The sequence below is a fragment of the Camellia sinensis genome, chromosome 5 (genome assembly GCF_055761805.1).
Source record: "Camellia sinensis isolate YWXY chromosome 5, ASM5576180v1, whole genome shotgun sequence".
In the NCBI taxonomy this organism is placed as follows: Eukaryota; Viridiplantae; Streptophyta; class Magnoliopsida; order Ericales; family Theaceae; genus Camellia; species Camellia sinensis.
In genome coordinates this window covers 88721786-88746643 of record NC_138965.1, presented here as the reverse complement: position 1 = coordinate 88746643, position 24858 = coordinate 88721786, and positions in this window count along the sequence as shown.

The following is a 24858-nucleotide window of genomic DNA, read 5'->3' as shown; positions in this document are numbered from 1 at the left end:
CCGGCTTTCAAAGCCTCGGCTGCCCACAGCAGTTATTAGACGGGATCAGTATCTGTTCCCACTTTGTTCTTACCTCTAGCCTCAGCCTGATCGGGGGTTTGGGTTACTATACCAGAGCGAAGCTCGGTTGTTGCTGACACGTCATTGCTGTAGCTGGAGGCAACCTCTGGTTGGCTGAGCTCGATCACAATCCACCCCAGCAGCGGGGGCTCCTGTGGTATGAAATTTCCGGCATACGGTGCAGCTGGTGGCAAAGCCGACATTCCATAGGCCAGATCGGCCACGGATCTCTGGAGATTGCCGATCATTCCCATTAACTCAAATGTGGTAGGTTCACGAACTTGAAACATCTGGGGTTTCCAGATCGGGCGTGCAGCAGGCGACCTGGGCGGATGTGGTACATCAACATTGGTCTCATCCTGCAAGATGATCCCTTGGTCTAATGCGGCTGCCATAACCACAATTTCCTCTGAACTCTGCGTCATCATAAGTCCACTGAATCGAATGGTGACTGACAGATCAGATACTTTCTTGCCTCAGCAATGGAGAACACTGGCTATTCCGTACTAAATCTCTGAACCTTGAAAGAGAAAACACGCAGCATTTCGGCCCAATCAGAACAGACACGAGCAATAGCTAAACAACTGTACTCTACTACTGATTATTGTTCCCCAAAATCACTGTCCTAAAAAACTGAATCTGTTACCCGCGGATATAACCGATTCTCAAATTCTGGTACTGACACCCTTAGGCCTAATTCCCCAAACTTGCAAATTGGTATGTACGTTCCTGTAGAGATACACTCTAAAAGCACATAGCAAGTAAATGAGAGCCAAAACAACCCTATGTTGGGGTAGGGTTTCCCTGTCCTATTTTGTCAGGAGCTAGGGTTTCATTACGCACGCAGCGGTTTCAAACAACCTATATCAGGTAAGCAACCTGTCCTAGCTTGGAATGGTCACTATGGATTCCAAATATGCACTAGGTCGAATGGTCAAAAGGGTGCCCCGGTAAAAATTAGGGTTTGTGTTCCCATACTGGCAGAGCCCGCAACCGGTCAGCCTTATGGCATGCTTTGACAAAGCACGCCTTTGGCAAATCGTTCAGGAATAGCAGATGGCAAACATGGTGTCCTAGGCGCACCAATGCACATGCAATGCAAAGAAACACATAAGTGTAGTCAAAACAAGATATCATGAGTTCGAGTTAAGTTCTCTAAATCCCCAGCGGAGTCGCCAGAAACTGTAGACGTCTCCGAACGCCCCAGGAGGGTGAGTCCCGTTCTGTTCGTATTGGGCTCACTACAGTTCGGACTCTCAAATTGTCACGGTTCTTAATCTGAACCAAAGAGTCCAAATCCGGCAAATCGTTTTGTGAAAAAATAGATTTTTAGAAAAGAAGTGCCAAACATGGACTGCTTTGCCAGATACAGAGTTGCCACCTAAATATTTTATTTTGGGAAATTTAGGAAACCCTGACTCGGTGCCAAAGGCCACGTGTCCGTCATCACCAAAGTTGCCTCTGCACGGGAACTTGGGTACGATTGGGGAAGGTCAGCTATGAGCACCCCCTCTCGCCCGATCAAAGATCGGCCTCTACTAACCGTGATATCTTGTTTTGAAAGCATTATGTATTCCTATTCCGGTTATTAGCCTAGAATTACTATGTGTTGCGCACATCAAAACAAGTATAGACTAGATCGCCTAATTTGGAATGAAGCATTGCATATCTGTTTGTTTGAAAAACAGTTTGAAATTTGCTACTCGTAAGTAGGCTAAAGCACGGATTTCAACGAGTTGTTCCAACTCAAACAATCCAACCTTCACCCACAGGCATTCAAGCAGTTTATATCACATAAGCATCTAGCCACATGGTAAGCATGCTGTCATGTTGACATTCACACTCATGCGAGATGCTAAAGCATAAAAAATACTTACAATGCACTCTGAGCTAAGACAAGAACATGTTAGCAATCAATGCATGATCCAAGTCCATGTTAAGTGGCTAATACAACGCATACAGAATGCAATCTAGAATAGGCTCGGCTAATCTAAGGATGACATGTGAAAATGTACAGATAACATGTATTCAAGTTAGATTTGAAATACTTTATGCATTTAGCATGATGCGCCGAGCCTGGTGTATGCAAGACTAATGAATGATGCACGCGTGCATAGCATAAGGTATGCTAAAGTAAACATGTCCTAATAGTAACCATCAAAAGCAGGTAAGTAAAAGGGAGAAAGAAGTGGGGGTTGGAAGACATGCACACACGCACCCACACTTATTACAAATTTGCCCTCGCTCGGAGGGACCGAAAGAATAATACAAATTAATTAACCTACAAGCTAATTAAATATTACAGACTAATTAATTAATTAACAAATTAGCTAATCTAATGAAAGCAGTAAACAGCCTCGGGAAGAGGGCCCAATGCAATGTGCGCTCGGCTCCGCTCGGAAAGCCACTGCCATGCACAAGTTGCCTCTGCTTTGACTGTTATCCTTCTCTGAAGACTGCACAAATCTCAGGGTTGCTTCCCTGAATGCTGTGGAACACCGCCGGCTGAGGGAATTGGTCACTGGCCATGGAGAATGGTCATTGACCATTTTTTGGGCTCTCGGCCATCCATATTTGGTCGGTCGGCATTACAGATGGCCGGCCGGCCAAATCTTCCTGCAGAATCTGTTTTTCACAGCAGCAGAGGGCAAAACATAGCATGGTAATGCATTTCAAGCAATGTATGCACCAATCACACCCCTTATCATATTCATGACTCAAAGGGGGATGGGCCTCGATTCTCAGACCACCAATCGCGCATTTCAATGCGTGATGGCCCAAGAAACCAAGTGTGCATTTTGATATGGAATACAATGAACATAATCAAACAAAGAAGCTCAACCTCTATCACACTCAACTCAAGAGGCAAAGCATGCATGCCAATGCAAAGCATCCTAGGTATGGAGGCTGGTATGCAACATAGCAATGCAATGTGTAATGTAGGTTAGGCACACAACCTAAGTAAAGAAGCATGTAAGGCATGAAGCAATGCAACCTACAAGTACGCAAGACACAATACGGACGTTCAAGCATGCAAGCAAGCATGTGACTTCATTCAATCATGCAACAACACACTAGTATGCAACAACACACAAGGTGAGCATGCAACAACATGCAAAGGGGTGGACTTAAACTAATTTAGGTAGCCCTCAAACAAGCCTAAAACAATGGCCAATGCTATGGAAATGAGGGCCTACACACACACACACACACACACACACATGTACATGTTGATGGACCAACACTTAAGCATCAAACAAGCAATCTTTAAGCACACTTAAAAGAGCCTAAACATGGACAATTAGCATGCAATGCAAACTCTGGAAATCATGTTAATAATGGTGCCAAACCAATTTAAACAAGACAAACATGGCATGCAATTGGTCCAAGTATTTGAGGCAAGTCAAGTGGACTTAAACCACGGCTAAGTCAACCAAGCCTCACAAGGCCAAGAGGACTTAAAACAGGTCCAAGGCAGACCTAGACAATGCTAAGAGAACACCTAGATGGCATCTAAGTGGCTCAAACATGCAAGCATACAAAGAAGCACATTCATGGAGCATGAGGCTACAACCTTTTAAAGCAATAAAGGAGTATCAAATGCAAGTATGCAAGCATGTTAGAAGGACTGAAATAACATGGTAAGTGGTTTCAAACCATTGAAATAGTGCAAGTAATGCATGCTAGACACTCACACACCTAAGGCTAACAAGCCAAAATGCAAGGTGGCTATACTAAGCATGTTATGGTCGACCAAAACAACCAAGAACAGAACTTAAGCATGCTAAAACAAACACAAAAGCTTCACAAAGCTTGGCCAAAATCATGCTAGAACAAGGATCAAAACCTAAAGCATCTTAAGACCTAAAGATGGCATTACAACACAAGTATGCTAAGCAAGCATGGTGTGTCTAAACCAAGTAAAAATAGTGCTATTGCATGACATAATAAGCACAAAAATCAGTTAAGGCATGACCAACACACACTTAAACTAGATGCTCCCTCAAGAGGCAAAAAAATGGCCCTTTTCAAGGACAACATGGAGAGGGGGTGGCCCTCTCCTTCTTGGGACCTCAAGGCACCATCCTCACCACTGAAATCCCTCAAGATTTCAGTGGTGAGGAGGCCCAAACACAATGCTCCCAGAACTCACCAAAAATGCACAAAATGGAGCCTAACAAGGTTTGAGAGGGGTTAAACAACCCCAAAGCTCAAAACAATCTTAAACAACTATTTAAAGGACTTAAAAATAGAACTTTTATATACTATACGAAAAGCCTAAAAACAGTTGCAAGATAGGTAAAAAAGCTATGCAAAAATGCGGTATTTAAAGGTAAAGTCCTTACCCTTGAAGACCTCTTTCAAGAACAGCACTCCAGCTGCTTCTTTGGCTCCAAACCAGTCTAAAAACTTCAAGAAAAGACCTCTTGCCCCTCAGTAACCAAGAAAGGTATAAGACTAGGTGTTTGTGTGCAATAGTAAGACTAAAACACACACAAAAACACAAAGAGAGATATATAGAGATAGGATATATGCAAACCCTAACCCTAGAATTGAAAGCTACGAAAAAAAGTTGTCTAACCTCAAAGAGGGAGAAAAGACCTCCTCTTATAGAGGATTCAATCTTGTCAAGCTTCCAAGGCAAGCTAACAAGAGGGAGATCCCTCCATACACGTGTATGAAGGGGACAAAAGTGTATGCCAGCTAGCATAAAATATCTGCAAAAGCAGATGAACAGTGGTTGGCCAGCCAAAAATGCAATTTGGCCAAAATAGATGGCCGGTCGACCATATATAGTGCCGGCCGGCCAAACATTTGTCCGGTGGAAACAAAACACAGTCGATGGCCTCAAGCCATGGCCGGTGATGTGTGGGGATAGCTCACAAGCCATTCCCTGCCCCTCCAAGGCAAAACACAAGTGTTTGGTGCAAAACCAGACACAAAACAGTCGAGTCGAGAGATCCTGAGGCAAGGCGTGTAGCCGAGGTCTACAGAAACTCAAGGCAAACACAAACAAGGATGATCACCGGGTGTTCAAGCGGTGACATCCAAGTCTTGAGGACGGTAAAAAATGGGGTGTCTACACTACCACGCCTGTCACGCCTACCACGTCCTCGTCCTAACATCCTAATAAAGGTAACCAAGACCATTAGCACATTCACAAATGTGCCGAAGCTATAACACTCACGTCCTAATGCATGGACAACTGTAATTCACTCCACGTAAGCACATAATCACATAAGCAATTACGAATTTCATTTTCGGATAATGACAGTCCCGAGGCGTTACTAGAGTTCCGGTTAGAAACAATATTGATCAAGTGCTTTTCCAACAAGACTCCCAGAAACCCAAGGATCCAATCAACATCCTAGAAACTACGTTCCATACCCACATAGTCACATAAGCATGTTATCAATTAAACACATAGCATATGACACTACATCTAAGTCTCTATCAAGCGAGACAAACCCATTGTGATACTAATCACTTCCCACGTACCCAAAGTATTCGAACTCGGTAGCTCTGATACCAAGTTGTAACGCCCTCAAAATAATGCATAAAACCCATCACTTTAGACATGCATTGATATAAAAGAAACCAACCATTTCTATTCATCAGAGTAGTTCTTACAACAGTATTACATGTTAACAACAAAAGCAAATGCCCTATGGGCTTACAGCTTTCCAAGTCAACACCTGGTTACACAAAAGAAGAGTACTAACTCTATACAGAATAAGCCCTTGGCTTGATATACATGTAATACAAACAAAATAAATAAAAAGAGTCTTCAACTCTCATCATCATCCAAGCTATGCCTTTGGAGGTGGCATACTACCTGTACCTGAAAATAATGTCCCATATAGGGTGAGCCAATGCCCAGTAGAAATATGCTAAACACAGTATGAGCAATAACTAAGACATTAGCAATTGATAAATGTTCAATTTTCATAAATCAATTCATAACCCATTTTCATTTCATGACCACTATGTTCATGTTTCATTTTAGTTTCCATTTCTTATCAATTTCACAATTTACATCAACGGCTCAGAACCTGGCCAACCACTTATATGAGACAGTGACTCATATTAAACGTTTCCCATTTTACAATAGATAAACATACTAGTTGTATCACATCTCAATAGATAAGCATACAAGCTGTATCCATATTTCAACAGATATGCATATTAGCTATATCAACACTTCCAAAGATAAGCATATGAGCTGTATCAACACTTCCATAAATAAGCATATAGGCTATATCAACACGTAAACTGACAAGCATATGAGCTGTATCAGTGGAGTCCATCCCCTATCTCCTCCCAAATAACATCCGGTTTAGAGGTCCATCCCCTATCTTCCCCTAAACCGTGGAGTACATCCCCTATCTCCTCTCACACACACAACGTATATACACATAGGTCATATACACAATCAATCAATACATAACGTTAATGTATTCTATTAACAGTCATACTCTATGACATATCCAATTGATTAGTTTTAGTTTGCCTAATCATCATGCATTGTCTACAACAATCAAAACTACCCTCCACCAGCAGCCCAAGTAATTATTTCTAAACAGATAATAAATGCTCCAACAGATAAAATATCAATGTTTTCAAAAGTGAGCAATTTATAAATCCAACTCCACTATTCTACTATATAATGAGCCAATTTTATTATTCCCAACTCAATTCCATATAATTACAATTTTCCCAAATTAATTATACCAATTAATTTAGACAACCAATTAGGGTTTTCTACCACATTTCTCAATATTGACCCAATGGTCTATATACCAACAACCAACAACAATTTTGTTATTTTGAAACCCAAGATACCCATTTTAGAATCAAAATAGCAAAACTCCCTTTTAACATTTTGAAACCCTAAGTCCCAAAATTTCCCAATTTCAACACTTTATCAAAACAACCAAAAATCTATGTCAAAGACCATAAGAGTGAGTAGGAATCCCTACCTCAAATGATGACACCCAACGAAAAAGATGAAGAAAACGGATATGTTCCAAATCCTGAAATTCTTGGATCAAAAGATAGCCCTCGACGATCAACAACTTTTTTGTAAAGGCCAAAGGTGAGAAGACAACTCCTACTAGCTCAATACCTAGAGAGAAGGCAAGGTTCTAGAGAGAGAGAGGCTCTCAAATGGCTTTTTTGGAAAAGTAAGAGAGAGAGAGAGTGTAGAAAAGTGATTCAAAAATGCCCAGCTGCCCTCTGTTATACGACATTCCCGCTCGAGCGAAAAAAACAACGCTCGGGCGTAAAGAACAAAAAACTAGGTACGCTCGAGCGCAAGAAGGCCCGCTCGAGCGCCAAGACACAAGGATAAAGTATATCCGCTCGAGCGCAAAAACCAGTCTGCTTGAGCGCAAATTTCCCTCTCTTAGAACTTTCACCAAGACAGTACTACCCGCTCGAGCGCCAACAAACCCGCTCGAGCACGACCTGCTCAAGCACGACCCTCTCGAGCGCAAGAAACCCGCTCGAGCGTAGAAATCACACCTGCAGAAGTTTTGCAGGGACACGAAATACTGGGAGTGTGCAATCTCCGCTCGAGCGCAAGAAGACCCGCTCGAGCGGACCTCCTAAAAACTGGGCAACAAGGAATTGAAACCAAAGTCTAACCAACCTGTAACAACTCTGCCCAAAACATCCTAAAACTCAACCAAGCGGAGTTAAAGGATGACAACAAGGTATACAACCACTAACATCACGGAACAAAAGTCTGGAAAACAACAGATACAGAAAGGGAAAACCGGGATCGCTATACAAAACATATACAATGTTTTATAACTCAAAACATATACAACATCTTTAGATTTCATCAAGACATAAAATTTCCAATACATGGTTAAACATTAACAAACAAGTCAAGATATTTCTCATGGACCTCCAACTCACGTTCCCAAGTGGCTTCTTCCACTCCGTGATGTTTCCACAAAACCTTCACCAAGGGTATCATCTTGCCTCACAAGACTTGGTTCCGCCTATCCAAGACCCGCACCGGTGTCCCCTCTAAGTCGGTTCAATGCAATACATGTGACGGATCTGGCTTGTACTTCCGAAGCATACTAACATGAAACACGTCATGTACTCTGGACAACTGCGGCGGTAAAGCTAAACGGTGTGCGACCTCCCCAATCCGCTCAAGGATCTCAAAGGGACTAATAAACCGAGGGGACAACTTTTTACTCTTCCCAAACCTCATCAAACCCCGCCTAGGTGATATCTTCAAAAAGACGTAATCACCCACCTCAAATGCCAAAGGCCTCCTCCTACGGTCGGTATAGCTCTTTTGGCGACTCTGGGCTGTAACAAGCCTCTTACGGATATGTTCAACTTTCTCCGTTGTTTTCCGAACCAACTCCAGGCCCAACAAAGGTGCATCACCCACCTCGGCCCAACACACTGGAGACCTACACGGTCGGCCATATAAGGCCTCAAACGGTGCCATACCGATACTCGATTGGAAGCTGTTGCTGTAGGCAAACTCCACCAAGGGCAAGTGCCTCTCCCACGACCCACTAAAGTCAAGGACACAGCCCCAAAGCATATCCTTAAGGATCTGAATAGTACGCTCGGACTGCCCATCAGTCTGAGGATGATAAGCCATGCTAAAGGTCAATCTAGTGCCCAAGGCACTCTGCAAACTCTGCCGCAACCTAGCAGTAAAACATGGATCTCTATCTGAGATGATCGACACTGGGATCCCGTGCAACCTCACTATGTCCTGAATATACAAGTCGGCAAGATGATCTACCGAATCTCTCACGCGCATAGGGATAAAGTGCGCTGACTTAGTTAACCGGTCCACGACCACCCAAATAGCATCACTACCCCGTTGAGTCCTCGGAAGACCTACAACAAAGTCCATCATGACATGCTCCCACTTCCACTCGGCAATTGGCAAGGGTTGCAACAAACCCGCTGGCCTCTGATGCTCGGCCTTCACTTGCTGACAAGTAAGGCACTTAGATACAAATATTGCCACATCCTTCTTCATTCCTCTCCACCAAAACTGGCGCAGATCATGATACATCTTAGTGCCTTCTGGATGCACTGCAAGGCGTGAATGGTGAAACTCTCGGAGTACTTCCTCTCGGCAAGACTCCGGCACAAAGAAACGGTCTTGGTACCTCACACTCAGGTCAAGATACACAGTCAAACCCTTCTTAACCTTCCCACTAGAGATCTTCTTCCGAAGGGATTCTACCTCAAGGTCACTTCTCTGTGCTTCTAACACTCGATTCACAAGTGTAGGTTGCTCAACTACAGAAAACAAGGCCGCAGACTCAACAGACTCACCCAGAAGCCAGTCGAACTCGCCAAGTATACCCAACATCTCCCATTCTCGGATGGCTACGCAAGCTACATCACTGATGGATTTCCTACTAAGGGTATCGGCCACAACATTGGCTTTCCCCGGATGGTAATGCAACTCGAAGTCGTAATCCTCAATGAACTCCATCCATCTCCTCTGCCTCATGTTCAAGTCTTTTTGTGTAAACAAATATTTCAGACTCTTATGATCCGAGAACACCTCGAACCTCTCACCATAAAGGTAGTGCCTCCAAATCTTCAAGGCAAAAATCACAGCTGCTAACTCTAGGTCATGTGTAGGATAGTTCTTTTCATGTGTTTTCAACTGACGTGAGCCATAAGCTACCACTTTCTCCTCTCACATCAACACACAACCCAAACCCTCTCGTGAGGCATCACAATATACTGCATAACCCAAGTTCCTCTCCGGAATAATCAACACAGGAGCGGTGGTAAGTCTAACTTTAAGTTCTTGGAACAACTTTCACAAGTCTTACCCCATACAAACTTGACCCATTTTCGCGTCAATCTAGTCAACGGCGAAGCTAGCTTCGAGAAATCTTTCACAAACCTACGATAATAACCGGCCAATCCTAGAAAACTGTGGATCTCAAAAACACTCTTAGGCTCTGCCCAATCTTGCACTGCCTCTACCTTGGATGTATCAACAGACACCCCTTCCCCGAAGACTACATGGCCTAAGAACTTAACCTCTCTTAGCCAGAACTCACACTTCCCAAATTTGGCATACAGCCTATGGACTCTAAGCAACTCAAGCACCACTCTCAAGTGTTCCTTGTGCTCCTCTTCAGAAGGTGAATAAATCAGAATGTTGTCCACGAAAATGACTACAAAGCGATCTAAGAATTCCTGGAAGATCCGGTTCATCAAGTCCATAAACACTGTCGGTGCATTGGTGAGCCTAAAAGGCATCACCAGAAACTCATAATGGCCATACCGCGTACAGAATGCTATTTTCGGAATATTCTCCTCCTTGACCCTCAACTGATGGTAACCCGATCTCAAGTCTACCTTAGAGAAACAACGGGACCCTTTCAACTGGTCAAATAGATCATCTCTACGAGGCATAGGATACTTGTTCTTAACCGTAGCCCGATTCAATTTTCGGTAATCGATACAAAGTCTCAAAGCCCCATCTTTCTTTTTAGCAAAGAGGGTCGGTGCTCCCCACGATGAAGTACTAGGGTGGATAAAGCCCTTATCTAGCAATTCCTAGAGTTGAATATTCAACTCACTTAATTCGGCTGGGGCAAAACGATACGGTGCCATGGAAATCGGTGCTGTGTCAGGCACTAAGTCAATAGAGAACGCAATCTCTCGATGGGGTAGCAAACTAACAAGATCCTCGGGAAAGACGTCTGAGTACTCACAAACCACTATCGGCAACTCAGCCTGGATCTTATCACACTCACTACTTATACAGCTAGCGAGAAGGCAACTAAGCTCACTCCATCCTCGTGGATCATACACTAGTGGCAAAACACTACCAACCCGATCCCCCAAGAAATGAAAATAATCCCCGCTCAAGGTACATACAGTAACCCTCTAGCGGTAGCAGTCAATAATAGCCCGGTATGACGATAACCAATCCATATCCAAAATCACATCAAAACTCGACATAACCATTACTACAAAAGAAAATGGAAGCCGACGGTCAGCGACCTCTATATCGCAACCCCTACACCCATGTTTCAAAATCAGCTCACCCCCATCAGGTGATACAACACAAATAGGAGATGCTAACTACGCCAACTCCAACCCCAAAATAGATGTAAATGCAATAGATATAAAGGAATGTGATGCACCTGTATTAATCAACACACTAGCAACCGAGTTGTAAAACAGAAAGGTACCTCTCACAACAGATGGAGCCGGTACAAGGTCCTGCGTAGTAACAGCATACACACGCCCATAAGGTCTCTGATCTACCTACTCACCTCTCGGAGCATAAGACTGCTATACAGATTGAGCCGAAGAGGCTCCCTAATTGGCCCTCGAGGCCTGAACTGACTGTGCTGGCTGAAAACTCTGTGTCTGCCTCGAACCAGACGCACTAGATGTGCCACTTAACTGCGGGCAAAACCTCTTCAGGTGCCCCGCCTGACCACACTGGTAACAAGAGAGCGGTTGGCTTTTGCCCTGACTCTGGCTCTGAGGACGAACCGAAGATAAAGCTGCTCTCTGCCCTCCTCCCCTCTGAGGGCAAGCTGGAGACTTGTGGCCCAGCTGACCACACTTGTAACAAGTGAAGTCTCCCTGTCCGCCTTTTCCAGAACCTGAACTCGACACTGGAAAGGTAGATCTCGCAAATGCACCCTGGGACTGCTGAGGGTTAGGACCCCTCTGCCTCCTACCGTTTCCTTGACCATCCTGACTCCGCTTGGAGCCCCTCATCATTTCCTCCTCCTCATGCATAATAATCTCATATGGGCCGCAGCATCCACAAGGCGCCCATACTCCCGAGTCATGGACCTTGCAACCCTAAGCTTAAGCCCGGTGCGTAACTTCTTTTCGAACTCAAGACAACGACGTTCGTCAAACGCCACTAGCTCAGGTGCAAACCTCGATAAACTGGTAAATGGGACCTCAAACTCGACCACTGGTGTATTCAGTTGCTTGAGCTGATAGAACTGATCTCTCAACTTCTCTCTAACAGTGGAAGGCAAAAAATTCTCCTGAAAGGCATCAACGAAAGCCTCCCAAGTCCCTCCAATACGACCCCGCACAAACTTCCACCACTGACCCGCGTCTCCCTTCAACTGGAAGGATGCCAAGGTCAACTTCAAGGCCCCGTCTTCAATGCTAAGCATCTCAAACGTCTTCGTCATCTGCTTAAGCCACTCATCAGCTTTCAGTGGCTCATTAGGATCACCCACAAACTCGTCCGGATTAGACCGAAAAAACTCCCTCTTTAGAAAGGACGGCCCTGCCTTAGCCACATGGGCCTGGAACTGATTCTCAACCCTGAGAATGTCCATGGATTCCCTCAGTGCTCCTACCATCTCGCGGGCTAAGGCACCCATGGCCTGCTGACCTACTGGTTCAGCCACATTGGCCTGACCAACCCCCTCCTGCTGCGCTGGAATTTCATCTGGTATAGGCATCTCCTTCCTCCTAGGCCTACCACGCCTACCACCATGTCCTCGATCTGACATCCTAATAAAGGTAACAAGGACATTACCATATTCACAAATGTTCCAAAGCTATTTCACTCGCGTCCTAATGCATTGGACAACTGTAATTCACTTCACGTAAGCATATAATCACATAAACACTTACGAATTTTATTTTCGGATAATGACAGTCCTGAGGTATTGCTAGAGTTCCAGTTAGAAACAGCATTGATCAAGTGCTTTTCCAACAGGACTCCCAGAAACCCAAGGATCCAATCAACATCTTAGAAATTAAATCCCATACCCATATAGTCACATAAGCATGTTATCAAACAAACACATAGCATTACACTTAAGTCTTTAACAAGCGAGACAAACCCACTGTGGTACTAACCACTCCCTACGTACCCAAAGTATTCAAACTTGGTTCGCTCTGATACCAATTTGTAACGCCCTCAAAATAATACATATAAACCTAACAATCACGACATCCATAGACATAAGAGAATAAAAATATTCCTATTTGTCAGAGTATTCATTACAAAAGTATTACATGTTGACAACAAAAGTAAATGCCCTAAGGGCTTACAATTTTCCAAGCCAACACTTGGTTACAAAAAAGAGAGTACTAACTCAAACACGTTAAGCCCTTGGCTTGAATTTACATGTAATACCAAAAAGATAACCACAAAAGATCTTTCAGCCTCTAAGCCTCCCAAGCTACGTCCTTGGAGGTGGCATGCCACCTAAACCTGAAAATGATGTCCCATATAGGGTGAGCCAAAGTCCAGTAGAGATATACTAAACCAAATATGAGAAATAACTAAAACATTAGCATTTGATAAATGTTTAACACTTGTAAATCAACTTACAACACTTTTCAGTTTCATGACAAATACATCCGTGTTTCATTCCACTTTTCCTTTACTTACCCAGTTCAAATTCATAAACATGGCTCACTATCTAGCCAAACAATTTAAATGAGACAACAACTCATATTAAAACACTTCCATTATCCATAATTCAAATGAGACTGCAACTCATATTAAAACCACTTCAATACTTCAATTATCTTACGTTATGCAAACGTAATCAAGATTTTGGGACTTTCACTCTGGACACTCCGGCCAACTTAATTATCAATGGAGTCCATCCCCTATCTCCTCCCAAACAACATACATATTCAATGTATTTAAACACTTATCATATACAATGATCAAACAAAGCACATATTCAATGTGTTATTCCATCTGTTATATTCAATGACATACTCAATCGATTAGTTTTAATTCACCTAATCATCATGCAGTGTCTACAACAATCACGACTATCCTCCACCGATAGCCCAAAGCAGTTATTTCTAAACAGATAATAAATCGTCAAACAAATAAATTAGCTACAATTCCAAAGGTGAGTGATTAATCGATCCAACTCCACCATTCAATCCCATAATCTTCCAATTTCATGGTTTTCAACTCAATTTCATATTTCCATAGTTCCCGAATTAATTATACAAATTAATCATTTACATTAAATTTGGGCTTTCACCCAATTTTCTCAAATATTGCTCCCTAAGCCAAATTTCATAAATCAAACACCATGACATCATTTTAGGGACCACTCAAACACTAGGGACCCAAAAAAAATAGAAAACCCCTATTTCATAATTTCAATTTCAAAACCCTAACCTCAACCAAATACCCCAAACAACACCATCTGTACAAAATACATAACATCTATGTCAAAACTCATAGAAAGGAGTAGGTTATCCCTACCTCAAATTTCGGAGCTCAAAGGAGAAGAAGGAAAAAACTCAAGATGCGCCGATCACCAACTTTTTCGGATCAAAACGAAGGCCAGGCCAAGCTCCACACTTTTTACAAAGGGACTGGGGTGAAAGATCACTAGAGCTAGATGATTTCGTAGAGAGAAGATGTATTCTAGAGAGAGGAGCTCTCAAATGAGGATTTTGAAAAGCTAGAGAGAGAGAGTCGAAAAAGTGGTTCAAAAAGCTTCATCTCAGACTGATATACATCACAGTCCGCTCGAGCATGGAACGCCTCGCTCGAGCGTCAGACACAAACTCCCGCTCGAGCTTGAAAAGCGACGCTCGAGTGTCGAATGCACACTTCCAGAAGTTCTGCAGACGAAGGTCCCCGCTCGAGCGTGAAAGTGGATGCTCGAGCGTCCGATGATCTGCGGGAAAAGTACTAAAGATTGAATAATCCCGCTCGCGCATCAAACTGCCCGCTCGAGTGTAGAAGCAATTGCAAAGGGCCCGCTCGAGCGTGAAAATCCCCGCTTGAGCATGAAGGCCACAATCTGGGTATTAACTCTTTGTTTCGAAACACAACCAACCTATTTCAAACCTGACCAACACACCCCAAAACTCAAATGCAAAGAATTAAAGGACGAAAATACGATACAGACAACACAATCATCCACGGCACCGAGTCCGGAATACAATAATCAATGAAAGGAAAATAGGAATCGCTATAAAACCACATTCATTAATTAAATGGTAATAATCTTTCCATCTTTACATGGCGGATAAACGAGTTTACACAAAAGTTTCACATGCGAATTACACATTCATTGGTAAGAAAACGCATGAATCTATAGCATGTGAAGCATATAGTTCTCAAAATAAATAAATGCCCTTATGGGCTACAACTTCCAAGGTTTAAGCTCGGTTACACAAAAGTGGCCTCTCGGACCTATACAAAAATAGCCCTTGGCTAGCAATTAATCCACAACAAAATAGAGCTATATACTCTTCACAAATCATCTACGCCCTTAACTTGGCGAGATCAACATGTCATTTCCTGCACCAAAATCCCATAGGGGTGAGCACAAGCCCAGTAGAGAATTCTTACAAAGTATATACAGTTATGCATACTCTCAATGTAAAAATGCAACTGTCAATGTCATGCAATGTCCTTTTAAGGAAAATTTCATTTCATGTTCTTCTTGATAATCACCATGTTCAATAAAAATTTGCAATCTCAACAATTTCCGAAACTTCCAATTTTAATCAATAGGGGCGGTAAATACGACACAGGTAATCCCTAGGTTGGTGTCTGCAAGTAGACTCTACGAGCACTACCAATATCCCACTTTATCAGTTGCTAACCGAAAGGGAAGTGGTACCTCCTCCACGTGTGTTTTAGGTCTTTCACCCCGGACACTCAGGCCAACTTATCAATCTCATCTACACCACCTATCCGGACTTACCAACGTATTTACCCCACAACACATTTCCATAGTTCTTATTGCAATATAAACTTTTCTCGAAGTAAAAGTTTCCAATCTCAATTCACAATGCATAATAATTAATTAAATGAGTATGTAAAGCAACAATTAACCATGCCTCATAGCATTTCTCCATTTTCAAGTATCTCAAACAATAACATCACAATAATCACCTTTCCCATTTTCTCTCTTCAATATTATTTCACAAGGATAACTACATGTCTAACTAGATTATCAACAAATAACAACATTTCCATCTTGTATAACTCTCTTAATTTAATCATTTCATAACTACATTTCATTGTGGTTAATGACCTTCCAAAAATTCCCCAATTACCATGTTCCCAAAGAATTTATCCTGTTGTCAAGTAAAAACAAGAAACTTTTCTAATCATTAATATATCTTAGCATGATGATGTAAAAATATCCACACATTTCCAACATTTTTCACAAAACCTCAAATTTCTAGGTTTTTGCCCCCAAACCAACATTTGTTCATTTCTCACAAGAAATCTTTTCTTGGGCTTCTCATTCCAATAATATAGTCAAGTTTTTCTAGTATGGCAAGAGATATTAGAGGTAAACCTATTTTTGTAAAACGATGAATCTTACATTGTGGAGCCAAAAGTTTATTTTCATAAAATCAACAAACCAAAACCCAAAATCCTCATCAATACTTGCAAATATATATATATATATATATATATATATATAACTCAAGAAGTCCTTACCTCAAGGTTTGATGAAGAAATGGAGATGAAACCCTAGCTTTGATGGTGTTGAAAGGAGATCTCCACCGAACACAACGTAGTTCTAGAGGTGTTCTTCCACTTTGATGAAGGATCTTGGGTCAAAATGTGTTTGGGTGTAGAGAAATCAAAGATCTTGTGGGGTTTTTGGTGAGAAATGTAGAGCGAAGTGAGAGAGATGTATTTTTAGAGAGAGAGAGAGGTATATCAAAAGTGATATACACAGCTAAAAAGAGGGGAAACAAACAGAGCCTCGGATCTGGGTCTTTCCCGCTTGTGCAGAGCCAACTCCCGCACGTGCAGCGAGTGCCTCTCGGACGTGCCGCTCCCTTTCCCGCACATGCGGCACATCCCCGCACCTCCCTCACGTACGTGCATTTATTTTGACATGCACTGCCTGGCCTCCCCTACTCCCCGCACATGCGGCCCCGCCTCCTGCACGTGCGGCCCCCCTGCCTGCATGTGCGGCACCCCATCCCGCACGTGCGGCTTACGGCCCAACATGTGCTGGCCTGGCCCAGCAGTCTAGAATTTCAAGTTCAACCCCCGGGCACTCTGGATTCAACCGTGCACCCTCCGGAACAAGTGAAATTCAACCCGAACGAAAACAAGAACAATAACTTTATGTTGAGACTTATTTCTAGATGTTTCAAACCCAACGAGAGCAAAAGGGGAACGGAGTGAAGAAATGAAAAGAAAGAAAAAAAAAAGACGCGGCCGTCACATAAAAGCTAGCCAATGCAGATCTTCTTAATTGTTTAAATTAAGAAAATCAAGAAAATTAATATGAGATATTGAAACTCTCACATGGCTCGTCACTAAATAGGATGAGAGTATAAGATTGATTTTATTTGAGTAAAACAACTCATTTTTTTCCTTCTTTTTCCCGATGTGGGATTATCAAATAAAAGTTAACCAATGGAGATTTTCTTAATTGTTTAAAAATTAAAAAAATCAAGAAAATTAGAATGAGGATTTGGAGCTCTAAAAGGCTCTTCACTAAAAAGTCCATTTTCCTTATATAATATATAGATAGACAGATAGATGTTAAATACTAAAAAAAAAAAAAAAATCAAAATTTCTACACAATATTTATATGGCGTGTGAGTCTCGTATAGTATCAGTTAAAATATTTGATAAATTTGTTTAGACTTCTAAGAAGTTGTCTGAGAAGTAATTTTTTAATAATTGTTTGACTTTTTAATTACATTATGAGGTGAAAAAAATAATTAAAACTTTAGTAATTAATTATTTTAAAATTATCATTTTTATTAATTAATTAATTAATTATAATTATCTCATAATTAATTAATTAAAACTTTTAAAATTTAAACTATATTGAATTGAAACATGCACAACACCACAATATTAAATGAGATGCGAGTATAAGATTCACTTTATATGAGTAAAAAAACTCATTTTCCCCCTTATTTTCCCAATGTGAGATTATTAAATAAAAGCTAACCAATAGATATTTTCTTAATCGTTTAAAATTAAGAATATCAAGAAAATTAATATGAGATATTGATGAAACTCTCACAAGGCTCCTCACTAAGTATAAGATTTACTTTATATAAGTAAAACAACTCATTTTTTCCTTCTTTTTCCGATGTGAAATTATCAAATAAAAGTATAAAATTGCTAAAATCGCAGTTAAACCAACGAATCAATCAAATCAAAAATGATTTAGCCTAATCGATTAAGTCATAATTAATTAATTAAAACTTCTAACATATAAACTATATTGAATTCAAACATGCACAACACTACAATATTAAATGGGATGAAAGCATAAGATTTATGAATAAAACAACTCAATTTTTTTTTCCTATTTTCCCAATCTGAGATTGTCAAATAAAAGCTAGCCAATGGAAAATCAAGAAAATTAATATTAGATATTGAAACTCTTATAAGGCTCCTCACTAAATGGGATGAGAGTATAAGATTTACTTTATATGAGTAAAACAATTCATTTTTTTCTTTCTTTTCCCGATGTGGGAATATCAAACAAAAGTTAGACAATGGAGATTTTCTTAATTGTTTAAAATTTTAAAAAAAAAATCAAGAAAATTAGAATGAGAATTTGGAGCTCCTAGAAGGGTTTTCACTAAAAAGTCCATTTTCCTTATGTAATAGATAGATATATTATTTAATAAAAATATGTTAATTAAATTTAATTTTTTTTATATTTCATAAAATAAAAGTTAAATGGAAACTAGCCAATCGGGATTTTTTTTAATTGTTTAAAATTAAGAAAATCAAAAAAATAGTATGAGATATTGATCATAAGTTTTCTCACTAAAAATCTCATTTTGCTTATATAAATGGGAGTATAAAAATCACTTTATATAAGTGAAACAATTCACTTTTTCCTTCTTTTCTCGATGTGGGATTATAAAATAAAAGTTAAATAAAAGCTAGCCAATGGGAATTTTCTTAATTGTTTAAAACTTAACAATTGTTTGGACGAGAAGTTTATTTCGAATCAACAATCTTAGCCGTTTAATCTTTAATTATGTGAATCTTTAATTTATTTAAAATCAAACAAATTTAACCAATATATTTTGATAAAATTGCTAAAATCGCAGTTAAACGAGCGAATCGGTCAAACCGAAAACGGTTCACCCTATCGGCTAGGTCAAAGGACCAACCAACTTATACAAAAATTAATTAATTAAAACTTTTAAATTTTATTTTTATTTTAAAATTTAAATTGTCTTGAACTGAAACATACATAACACTACAATATTAAATAGGAGTATAAGGTTTATATAGTGAAACAACTCATTTTTTCCTCCTTTTCTTGATGCGGGATTGTAAAATAAAAGTTAACAATTGTTTGGACAGGAAGTTCATTTTTAATCAAGCAATCTCAATCGTTCAATTTCTAATAAGGTCAATCTTAGTTTATTTCAAATCAAACAAATCTAAACAATATATTTTGATAAAACAGCTAAAACTGCGGTGAAACTAGTGAATCAGTCAAATAAAAAACAATTTAATTTGTTAAGCTAAAAGACAAACTAATTTTCAACAAAATTAATTAATTAATTAAATCCTTTACATTTTATGTTAAAATTTAAACCATCTTGCACTGAAACATGCACAATATTATAAATTAAATGAGAGTATAAGATTCACTTTATATAAGCGAAATAACTCACTTTTTATTTCTTTTCTTAATGTGGGATTGTAATTATTTTAAATATTATGAGAGTTTCAAAATCTCATACAAAATTATTTTTAAAATCAAAAGGTCTATGTGGAATTGTACAATAAAAGTTAAATGGAAGCTAACCAACGGAGATTTTCTTAATTGTTTAAAATTAAGAAAATAAAAAAAAATGGTATTGATAATAGGGTTTCTCACTAAAAATCTTCTTTTGTTTACATAAATGGGAGTATAAGATTCATTTTGTAGGAGTGAAACAATTCACTTTTTCTTTCTTTTTCCGATGTAAGATTATAAAATAAAAATTAAATGGAAGCCAACCAATTGGGATTTGCTTGATTGTTTAAAATTAAGAAATTTCAATAATTTATGTAAATTAGAGCATAAGATTCACTTTATGTAAATGAAACAATTCATTTTTTCCCCCTGATTTGGGATTGTAAAATAAAAGGTAAATGGAAGTTAGCCAATGAAAATTTTCTTAATTGTTTAAAATTAAGAAAATTTAATAATTTTAGAATGAGGGTTTGGAGCTTCTACAAGGCTTCTCCGTTAAAACTCCCTTTATAAGATTCATTTTATATAAATGAAACAACTCACTTTTTTTTTTCTTTTCTCGATGTGGGGTTGTAATTATTTTAAAGTTAAATATTTTGACAGTTTCGAAATCTCATACAAAATTATTTTTAAAATCAAAACTATGTAGGATTGTAAAATAAAAGTTAAATGGAAGCTAGCCAATGAGGATTTTCTTAATTTTTTAAAATAAAAAAATTAAAAAAAAAATGAGTATGAGATATTGATCATATGATTTTTCACTAAAAATCTTGTTTTGCTTATATAAATGAGAGCATATGATTCATTTTATGTAAGTAAAACAATTCATTTTTTCTTTCTTTTTCCAATGTGGGATTGTAAAATAAAAAGTAAATGGAAGCTAGCCAATAGGAATTAGAGAGGCATACCCGATCATTTTGTAAACTCATATGCATGTTAAAAAAAAAAAAAAATCAAATTCATTCTAAAATCATGTTCATGTGATTTCAATATATTTATCTTTAATAAAAATATGTGATCTATTTATAAAATTATACATATTATTTATTTTTAAAAATTAAATATAATAAAATTACGTGATTATAAATGATAGCCTCGCTCAAAGTAAATCGAATTTTAATTTGTTCAAAATGTTACGAATAAAAACTAAAAATAAATCAAAGCCAATCAACTAACCTCTTCTCCTCTCCGACATATGCCTTGTTACATTGTCATCCATGTAGTCATAATCGTGAAATTAACTTGCATCATTGCATTTGAAGCAAAATATTATTTAAAAAATATAATTAATTGTAGTCATGCAAGTAAGATGGAGCCAATTAGGAGAAATGGGTGACGGTCTCCAAATTTCGAAACTCTTTTATTATAATAATAATAACATTAATTATTAAAAAAAAACCTTTAAATTATATAAGTTGGCCTCCTATTAAAGAGACATATTTTCGTCGTATAGTTTGGTAAACCATCAACCTAAACTATAATAAAAGCTTCAAACTTAAACTATCCCAACCTAAACAATTCACTTTTTCCTTCTTTTTCCGATGTGAGATTATCAAATAAAAGTTAGCCAATGGAGATTTTCTTAATTATTTAAAATTAAGAAAATCAAGAAAATTAGCATGAGATATTGAAACTTTCACAAGGCTCTTCATTAAATGAGATGAGAGTATGAGATTCTCTTTATATGAGTAAAACAACACATTTTGTTAATTCTTTTCCTGATGTGGGATTATCAAATAAAAGTAATTATTCAATATTAAGAAAATCAAGAAAATTAGAATGAGAATTTGGAGCTCCTAGATGGCTTCTCACTAAAAAGTCTCTTTTCCTTATATATATAGATTATGTCATATTGTCACATTTTAAGAATGACACATTTGATAAAAGTTTAATATGACAATAGTGTATAAATATCTCATTGTCACATTTACATTTAACAAACATTTAATAAAACAATAGTGCACATATATTATAATGCATACCCACATTTGAAATTTCCAGGAAATTTAATGAAAGGATCTCATGGTGTACCTCTTCAAATTCAATGGAACTTAATAGTCTATGAAAAATTCATGGGACTTTTTGGTACATTCTTTTCTAGGATGAGACTTCTAAGTAAATTTCTCATTAAAGGAATCAATTTTTTTTTAAAAAAAATGTTTGTTGCACTTTCTACCCCTAAATTATCGCCAAATAATCTATTAGTCCATAAACTATCGACTTAGTTTACTACGTCCCTATAAATATAAAGTATATAAATCAAAATTTATTTAATTCCCAAACTATCAATTAAATCCATTAAGTCCCTAAAGTATTTAATTCAAACATATTTAGTTCCTAAAAGGATTATAAAAATAAAATGTAAGCCCATAACTACTATAAATTAGTAAAAGACCTTATCTAGTTAAAATTTTATTTAAAAAAAGTTTTAAATTTTTATTCTGTCTTTGAAAAGTGAGCATCAATTCTTTTGGTAAATTTTTCCATTGTGTACCATTTCAAATTCAATGGGACTTAATAGTCTACAAACAAATTCATGGGACTTTTTGGTACGTTCTTTTCTAGGATGCGACTTGTAGGTAAATTCCTCATTAAAGGAATGTAGCGCCCTCAAAATATGATATAAATCAACCATTCATAAGATCTACAAACATGATAGAAATGTTATATTTTCATTCATCAGAGTCTACATTACAAAAGATATTACATGCATTATACTTTAATAAATGTTCATCTTGAAACTATAGCATGTAACTCTAATTGATAACAACAAAATAAATACCCTACGGGCTTACATCTTTCCAAGACTTCGCTTGGCTACAACAAAAGAATAGTCCAAGTCTCTATACAAGCAAAGCCCTCGGCTTGAATAAACATTTAACACAAACAAAACAACAAAATGGAGCCTTCAGCTCCTAAACCTCCCAAGCTATGTCCTTGGGGGCGGCATGTCACTTGTACCTGAAAATGGTTTCCCAAGTAGGGTGAGCCAAAACCCAATAGAGATATGCTAAAACAATATATGAGATTTAACTAAGATATAAGCATCAAATAAATGTGCAATATTCTTAACCAACACATATTCTTTCCAAGACCGTTCAATATAGATAACCAATACCTCAATTCATTTTGGGTAAATCTATTAACCAAATTCATTATTATCAAAACAACCATAATGAGACTACAACTTAATGGTTCACAATTCAATACATTCATTAATCCAACAATTCTATTTCTTGCCATTTTACGGAATCACATTCGAGGGAACCGACACCCATATGTATATAAGATTTTGGGACTTTCACCCTGGACACTCCGGCCAACTTAATTTTCAATGGAGTCCATCCCCTATCTCCTCCCATACAACGATACATATACAATGTATTAAAAAAAAATGTTGTCATATACAATGACTAATCAAATCACATATTCAATGGTTTAATCAAATCATCATATTCAATGACATAATTCAATTGATTAGTTTCAATTCACCTAATCCACATGCAGTTTCTACGACAATCATAACCATCCTCCATCGATAGCCCAAAACAGATATTTCTAAATAGATATACAATTTATCAAATAGATAATTTATCAAATTTTCAGAAGTGAGTGATTTAACATATCTAACTACACCATTCAATCATACACCATTCCAATTTCTTATTTCCCATGTCAATTTCATTATTTATTCAAAATAGTCATTTAACACAAATTAGGGAAAAACTTTCTCCTTTTCCCAATATCATCCCCAAGACCCAATCTCACCATTTATTTTCTTATAATACCATAATCAAGCCCTCATCTACATATATGAAGCCAAATATTGGAAACCCCTCTTTCAAAATTTAAACCCAAACCCTAACTTCACCCAAATCTTCCCAAATCCATTTATACAAAATGACAAATACCTAGGTTAAAACCCATATTAGAGAGTAGAATATCCCTACCTCAAGCCTAGATGAGAGAGAAAAGGGAAAGCTCAAAAGTTGATGGCGGCGAAACCACGTTTTGCCCCGATCAAAATGAAGCCCTTGACAAGCTCTACACATAATCTCAAAGGAGTAAGGTGAAAAGATCACTCTAGGTGAGTAGATCTAGAGATTTAAGTGAAAAAGCTTAAGTTTTAGAGAGAGAAGAGAGAAATCATGATTTAAGAGGAAAATGAGAGGAAAAATAATGAAAGAAAAGTGGTTTGGGCCTATTTATAGTAGTAAAGAATAGCCCTAAGGTCAAATAAAATAATAGGCCCAAAACCCCCCAAAGGTAGGGCCCATTTGAACCCCAAAATCTGAAGAAAAAAAAAAACACGCAGGGGTCGACCCCTCGGGCAGGGGGGGTCGACCTTTTAGGTAGAAAAGACAATCTGGCACAAGCAAGGGGGGTCAACCCTATTTCCCAGCAACTAACAAACAGATTCTGCAACATAAGAGGGTCGACCCTCCCCAGTGTAACGCCTTCAAAATAATACATATAAACCCAACATTCATGACATCCACAGACATAAGAGAATAAAGCATATTTCCATTTATCAGAGTATTAAGTATAAAAAGTATTACATGTTGACAACAAAAGTAAATGCCCTACGGGCTTACAACTTTCCAAGTCAACACTTGGGTTCAACAAAAGAGAGTTCTAACTCTAAACATATTAAGCCCTTGGCCTGATTTACATCTAATACAAAATGATAACAACAAAAAAGATCTTTTAGCCTTTAAGCCTCCCAAGCTACGTCCTTGGAGGTGGCATATCACATGCACCTGAAAATGATGTCCCATATAGGGTGAGTCAAAGCCCAGTAGAGATATGCTAAACCAAATATAAGAAATAACTAAAACATTAGCATTTGACAAATGGTTAACACTTGTAAACCAACTCACAACATTTCCCAATTCAACGACAATTACATTTGTGTTTCATTCCACTTCCCTTTATTCATCCAATTCAATTCATAGACATGGCTCATTATTTAACCAAACAATTTCAATGAGACTACAACTCAAATTAAATACACTTCCAATATCCACAATTCAAATGAGACTACAACTCATATTAAATACACTTCCAATATCCACAATTCAAATGAGACTAC